At 41.5% G+C, this 7969-nt stretch overlaps 1 pseudogene; it reads left to right on the top strand.

Annotated features, from left to right (window-relative positions):
• Positions 1-543: 543 nt before the first annotated feature.
• On the top strand, positions 544-661 carry LOC124799772 (annotated as a pseudogene).
• The last annotated feature ends 7308 nt before the right edge of the window (positions 662-7969 follow it).

Below are 7969 nucleotides of genomic sequence, written 5' to 3' on the forward strand. Positions count from 1 at the left end.
GGGTAGCTCAGAAGGTAGAGCACTTGCCCGCAAAAGGCAAAGGTCCCGATTTGGAGTCTCGGTCCGGCACTTCGTTTTAATCTGCCATGAAATTTCATGTATTAATAAATAGTTTCAAAACAGAATTAATCAAAATGATGCAAAATTATTACAAAATTGCTGAGAAAACAAGATTACATGGTAATGAAGAAAAGACAGAATATCTGATCATAAGTAAGAAAAACCAAAGTGATGCATCTTTGACTGTAGATGGATTCACATTCAAAACAGAAAACCGCTTCAAGTAGTTAGGGAGACTTTAGAAACAATAATGGAATGGATATAGAAGTAGATGCCCGTCTAGCAACAGCGAACAAAACACTCTTTAGTTTTATCAAAATCATACAGAAATATCACTTAGTACTAACTTCAAAATCCGCTTGTATCACTCTACCATTATGCCAGTAATACTATACGGGTGTGAAGCATTAATATTTAGAAAGAAAGATAAAGAAAAACTTAATATTTGAAAGAAAAATTTTTGGTCCAGTATATGATGAAGAGGCCAACGGCCTTGCCGCAGTGGAAACGCCGGTTCCCGTCAGAGCACCGAAGTTAAACGCTGTCGGGCTGGACTAGTACTTGGATGGGTGACCATCCAGTCTGCCGATCGCTGTTGGCAAGCAGGGTGCACTCAGCCTTTGTAAGGCAAACTGAGGAGCTACTTGATTGAGAAGTAGCTGCTCCGGTCTCGGAAACAGACATACGGCCAGGAGAGCGGTGTGCTGACCACATGCCCCTCCATATCCGCATCCAGTAACGCCTGTGGGCTGGGGATGACGCGGTGGCCAGTCGGTACCTTTGGGCCTTCATGGCCTGTGCTGGAGGAGTTTAGTTTAATTTTTATTTGATGAAGATAACATGGGATGGAGGATAAGAAAAAATGAAATATTAATAGAGCTGTACCACCTTAACATCGTAGATGTGGCAAAGAAAAGTTTAAACTGGGAAGGCCATATAGCAAGAATGACAGAAAACAGGCTACCCAAAATAAAATTCGGAAGGAAAATAGATGGAACTAGAGGAATGCCCAGAAGTAGGTGGAGAGATACCATCCAGAAAGACAAAACTAGGATAAACACGAACACTGAATGGACAAACGGTGCACTCAACGGAAGGTAATGGAAGAGGCTTGTAGAGTAGGCATATCGTCCATAAGGCCCTTGCGCCTTGTAAATAAATAATGAATGAATTAATAATAAGGTTTGCAGTCATATTTGCACTTGTGATATAAGATGATGGGTTTCGGTCTATACACCCGAACAGGTCGAACCCGGTGATTTTAAAGCTGACGTGCAGCTTTACGACATGTAAATTGTAAAGGTCTTTCGCCAATTTGTCCCCCTGTTTCTGCCAACTGATTTCTGTGTGTAGCAAAGAACACACACCTATACTCGGAATAATAAACGCAGTTGTGTCACCTAATCACGTTATAAAATATTTTGTCAGCAGTGGACTGCAGTAACATAATTGCGCTTGCGTACGAAGTGTTTCAAGTTAGTAGAAAGGGAAAACAACTACAACTGCCGAGCTCTGAAACTGCAGGGTAATATAGGATCGTCGATTGTAGCGTACAATTAATGGAACAGTGACAGAGTGCTCCATCTCCGGGAGGTCGTTATGGTAATGGCAGTCAGCCGGTAATCACGGCTAATGTGACATAGGGACATCAGGTAACAGCCAGCGGGACCTGCAGGCACCGTGTAAGATCAGATGCGGGCGCACCTCCGGTAGACTCTACTGTGTTGTTCAACTGACGTAACAGACTACGATATGAACTGCCTGTTGGCGACTTTCTCGGGTCCTTCGGCAGATGTTTGTTAACTATTTTCCTGGCGTTTCGCTTGCACGAGTGACTCGCAATGTCAAAGATTATCGAGGCACTGCTGATGGCGAAGACGAAGCTAATACGTCACCAAGTGGCCACGAAAGCCTTGACAGTTTTTGTAAACAATGATGCCCTCAACTGTCCGTCATTTTCACGCTTAGGAGAATCAATAATCGAATATACAGGATGGCCCACTTAAACGTTTCGGTACCAATATCTCTGGCACAAAAGTAGATATAACGGAGACTGAAAACCGATTTTCTGGATTATGAATTCAACGCAGGGGCTCATGAAAGTAAATACTATGAGGCATTCTAAAACGTTAGGAAAAGTAAATTTCGACACACTTGCGTTTTTTTTTTCGTAATGGATCCCCCCCTGTTATTTCTTACACTATCAATACCATGAAATATCACAAAAAGAATGGCGTTGGTTGCATCGTAATACGTCAGTTACATCCAGAGAAAGTGGAAAGCGAAGTTGAGTCTGAAATAACGAAACGCGCCGCTATTGTACATTCCGAGATGCAAGCGTGGTCACCATGTATCAGTATTTGTGACAGGTAGCTTTCAGTCCTCGTGACAACATTAAGGTAAGATTACACACGTCAATCACATCGCTATTATGATCAACATGGCGTTCACACGTGCATCTCGAGTTAGCGGCGCGTTTCGCTAATTTCAAGCAAGAATATCGCTTTGCAATTTTTCGTGACATAATTAAATTATTGTGATCAACGAACCCCATTCTTTTTGAGATTTTTCACGTTATTCATTCTACAATAAATAATACAGGGTTTCATTTAAAAAAGAAAACAACGTAAGTTTGTATTGACTCATATTTCTTTACGTTTTAGAATGGCTGATAGTATTTACTTTTATTAGCCGTGCCTTACCTTCCTTCATACCCGTGAAAGTCGTTTTTCAGCATCTGTTGTTTTTCCGAAGATATTGCGATGGATCGTTTAAGTGGGCCACCCTGTATAGAACCTGCGGTGAAGCAACAAGAGTTCCAAAAAAATTAATATTTTGATTAAAAATTGAATCTTCCAAAATATTTCAGTTACTTGAGAGCAATAGCACCGTAGCAGGTCTCGTATTATTGTTGTTGTTGTTGTTGTTGTTGTCTTCAGTCCTGAGACCGGTTTGATACAGCTCTCCATGCTACCCTATCCTGTGCAAGCTTCTTCATCTCCCAGTACTTACTGCAACCCACATCCTTCTGAATCTGCTTAGTGTTTTCATCTCTTGGTCTCCCTCTACGATTTTTTACCATCCACGCTGCCCTCCAATGCTAAATTTGTGATCTCTTGATGCCTCAGAACATGTCCTACTAACTGGTCCCTTCTTTTTGTCACGTTGTGCCACATACTCCTCTTCTCCCCAATTCTATTCAATACTTCATCATTAGTTATGTGATCTACCCATCTAATCTTCAGCATTCTTCTGTAGCACCACATTTCGAAAGCTTCTATTCTCTTCTTCTCTAAACTATTTATCGTCCGTGTTTCACTTCCATACATGGCTTTACTCCATACATATACTTTCAGAAACGACTTCCTGACACTTAAATCTATACTCGATGTTAACAAATTTCTCTTCTTCAGAAACGGTGTCCTTCCCATTGCCAGTCTACACTTTATATCCTCTCTACTTCGACCATCATCAGTTATTTTTCTCCCCAAATAGTAAAACTCCTTTACTACTTTAAGCATCTCATTTCCTAATCTAATACCCTCAGCATCACCCGACTTAATTCGGCTACATTCCATTATACTCGTTTTGCTCTTGTTGATGTTCATCTTATACCCTCCTTTCATGACACTGTCCATTCCGTTCAACTGCTCTTCCAAGGCCTTTGCTGTCTCTGATACAATTACAATGTTATCGGCAAACCTCAAAGTTTTTATTACTTCTCCATGGATTTTAATACCTTCTCCGAATGTTTCTTTTGTTTCCTTCACTGCTTCCTCAATATACAGATTTAATAACATCGGGGAGAGGCTACAACCCTGTGTCACTCCCTTCCCAACCACTGCTTCCCTTTCATGTCCCTTAACTCTTATAACTGCCATCTGGTTTCTGTACAAATTGAGAACAGCCTTTAGCTCCCTATATTTTACCCCTGCCACCTTTAGAATTTGAAAGAGTATTCCAGTCAACATTGTCAAAAGCTTTCTCTAAGTCTACACATGCTAGAAACGTAAGTTTTCCTTTCCTTAATCTTTCTTCTAAGATAAGTCGTAGCGTCAGTGTTGCCTCACGTGTTCCAATATTTCTACGGAATCCAAACTTATCTTGCCCTAGGTCGGCTTCTACTAATTTTTCCATTCGTCTGTAAAGAATTTGCGTTAGTATTTTGCAGCCGTGACTTATTAAACTGATAGTTCGGTAATTTTCAAATCTGTCAACACCTGCTTTCTTTGGGATTGGAATTATTACATTCTTCTTGAAGTCTGAGGGTATTTCGCCTGTCTCATACATCTTGCTCACCAGATGGTAGAGTTTTGTCAGGACTGGCTCTCCCAAGGGCGTCAGTAGTTCTAATGGAATGTTGTCTACTCCCAGGGTCTTGTTTCGACTCAGGTCTTTCAGTGCTCTGTCAAACTCTTCACTCAGTATCATATCCCCCATTTCATCTTCATCTACATCCTCTTCCATTTCCATAATATTGTCCTCAAGTACATCGCCCTTGTATAGACCCTCTATATACTCCTTCCACCTTTCTGCTTTCCCTTCTTTGCTTAGAAGTAAGTTTCCATCTGAACTCTTAATATTCATACAAGTGGTTCTCTTTTCTCCAAAGGTCTCTTTAATTTTCCTGTAAGCAGTATCTATCTTACCCTTAGTGAGATAAGCCTCTACATGCTTACATTTATCCTCTTGCCATCTCTGCTTAGTTCTCACGTGCACTTTACCTTGTGAAAAGTTCCGCATATGGATGGAAGACAGACAATAGATCGACAGCTAGATCAGAGTGCAGTACGTCGTAATATCTGTGGTCACAACTTCACAGCCAAGCTTGCTTAGCTTGGGTAGGGAGGCTCTAGATGAATGTGATCTGTTCCAAAAAAACACACTAAAGAAAGTTCTGCCAGAGCGAAAACACGTAGTGAAGCACAACGGCTAGTCATAGTTGGTACTTTAGTGATTCGTAGAATCACAAAATATTCCACGCAGTCAACATTTTTTTTTTCCAATGCCTCACCCTTCCCCCCCCCCCCCTTCCCGGCCACAAAAATAAGTGCAAGAACGAAGAAATGATAAGAATGTGAACTTTAAATCACCACCAACATACAAATAAAAGACAAGAAACGCACCACAGCAATTCGGATTACTACAGAAATAAAAAAAACAGTGCAAGCACAAGAACTTAAAAGAAAGACGCCAGTGAAAACGTGAACTGTACATAGTGAAATATGCGTCAATTGACAATAACAAGAGATGCTGCACTCTAAGGGCTAACTGAGCATAGCTCCACATGGGCAACGGTTGCAGAAAATGCCACGCGAAATAATAAGCGCAACCACAATTGTTTAATACATGAAACGGATTCACAGCTGCGAATATGAACAATTCTGAACGCATTACTCGCTTGAAGCTCCGTGCTGCCAGTCTGTATGCTTCGGGTAACGGTGAATGTAACCCAGAAAGGAAGGAATTAGGACAGTCACTTCTTCTGGTTGGAAGAAGTTTTGACAAACGGGAGGGAATAAAATATAATAATAAGTACGGCGTCTTCTGTCGTGAGGATAAAGTTTTCCTCCGAGATTGCTGCAACACAAAATAAGGTGCTTCTAATCCAAGTATTTCAGTGCAAATTTCGGATTCCATTTTCTAAAAAAATAAATAAGTAGAAAGAATACCGATGAGGGAGAAAAAAAACTGGATTTCGTTATTTTCTTCCGTCTTCGTTAGGTGATGTTGAAGGAAAAGATACATGTGAAAATCATCTTTCGTTTTATTTTCTTCAGTCAGGAGGTGATGTGTTAGGCATTTTAGCCAGTGTACAGCATTTGGTTTTGTAAAGGGATAAGACATCACTAGGATTGAAAAAATCGGCAGGCTAGATATTAGGCGGTGCTGTTCGTGTTGTCTGATAACTCGCCAGGTCTTCTTCACTTGAGTGCACCGATATTTTTCCAAATGACGTTCAGTTATAGTGCGAGCATTTCTTGTTCAATCGCATCTCTGCTTTTGTTTTCATTAATTTCACGTGTATATTCTTAACTTTTTGCATATCCGACGGGCGGACTCTGGTGTGAAGAAAGTTCGATTAAAAATTGTTGGAAATGATGGAAGCCATTGGTGAGATAAGGTACATCTACGGGTGGGTTCTAGACATGAGGCGTAATTTCTTCTAGTGGCTGTATGTGGAACACACGAATTTTCTCCTTGCGTCTTTGAGATTTGATCCCCCGTTTTCGGCTGAGAGGGTCAACTGGTCAAACTTTCACTTTGATAATGTTACCACGAGTTACAAAATGACCCATATCTGAGAGAATTCTTGCTGCTGCTTCACGTGGTAGCGGTAAAATCTGTGCCACATAGTTGGCAAGCCCTAGTATCCTTTGTAGTAGACCTCTAGTCGATACCCAGAGTTTGCATATGGGTAACCACATTGACATCTACCGTGTTTTGCGAAGATATTCTATGCACTACATTCATGATGCGTGATTTAGTTTTACTTAGCTTCTCACCTGATGCAAATTCGTATTTACTGATGGCCTGCAGTGCCTTCTCCAAGTCACTTTTAACCTGTGATCACGAGAGTTACATCATCTGATTATGCCTTACACTCGATATTTTGGCCGTGCAGCCCTCATAGTTCTTTCTGCAGAGTGACTAGCAGGGGCTCAATCGCAATGACAAAGAAGGCCGTCGACATTGGACAACCTTGTCGCACCGAACTGGCGAACATACGTTGCCTGGTTAGCTGACCATTGATCATGATTTTCGATGTGCTGTTCTTCAAAATGCTACCAATGATGTTGACAAAAGATTGGGGAAAATCCAGTGCAGCCATTATTTTGAGATGGTACTGGTGGCTCACCCTATCGAAAGCCTTCTCGAAGTCCAGCGATATTATAGCGCACGGAAGCCTGGGAACATCTGCCGTCGCTATGATGTCCCCACATGCGCGAACTGTTTGGATAATTGACCTGTGTTTACCCACAAAAGTTAGAAACTGGCCGGTGTCGTCATGCATTATCATTTATAGTCTGAGGGCAAGAATGCTCGTCATGATTTTATATCACTATTCAGGAGAGTAATTGGTCTTAGGTTCTTTAATGACACGCTGTGTGGGTGTTTCGGAACCTGCACCACAATTCCATGAGTCACTTCATATTGAGAGCAATTTAGATTTAATCTGCGCCTGGAAAACCTGGTAAAACTCTGCTGGAAGGCAGTCGGGCCAAGGCGCTTTGCTTTTGGGACTGCGTAATAGCAGATACCAGATCATCGTCAATCTCTTCCAGAAGACTCCGAGATGACGCAGTGCTAAGTCTGCCTCGAAGATTTTGTAACAGGTCTTGTTGTGCTTCGCAATTATCAGCAGTACCTGACATCAGCTCAGCAAGATTCTCTGACGGTCTGTGTTGTCAGAAACGTCCCGTCATTCCTTTCAAGTTCTGTGATGATTTTTCTACTTCCTGACTTCGCTTCGCGTATGACATGAAACAGACGTTTCTTCACCGAAAACAGCACCCTGCGTTCCCGCACGTATATTGAATCCTACCTGTTTGCGCCTCAGAGCCAAATTTTGGGTTTGATTTATTTGATTGCAACATAATTTCCGATGTCAGAGGCGTCCATTTCCTATAGGTCCTGCGAGCACTGAAAATGAAACTCGGCTGTTTTCTTGTAGCATAAAATTTTTTCCCTTGAATAGTCTATCAACATTTTCATTAATTTTGGTTTGACGCACTTTGTTCACCAGGTCATGGAAAAATTGTAGGCTGCGAATTCACTTTCTCGTTCCTGACAAGTTTTGTGGAAATGCTCGTGGCATTTTGCAAGTGTGCAACGTTTAGCTTCCTGTAACTTCTAGTACCGCAGGCACCCTGGTTTTCCATGTTAACTATAAATACAGCGTGGTCAG

The sequence above is a fragment of the Schistocerca piceifrons genome, chromosome 5 (genome assembly GCF_021461385.2).
Source record: "Schistocerca piceifrons isolate TAMUIC-IGC-003096 chromosome 5, iqSchPice1.1, whole genome shotgun sequence".
Lineage (NCBI taxonomy): Eukaryota > Metazoa > Arthropoda > Insecta > Orthoptera > Acrididae > Schistocerca > Schistocerca piceifrons.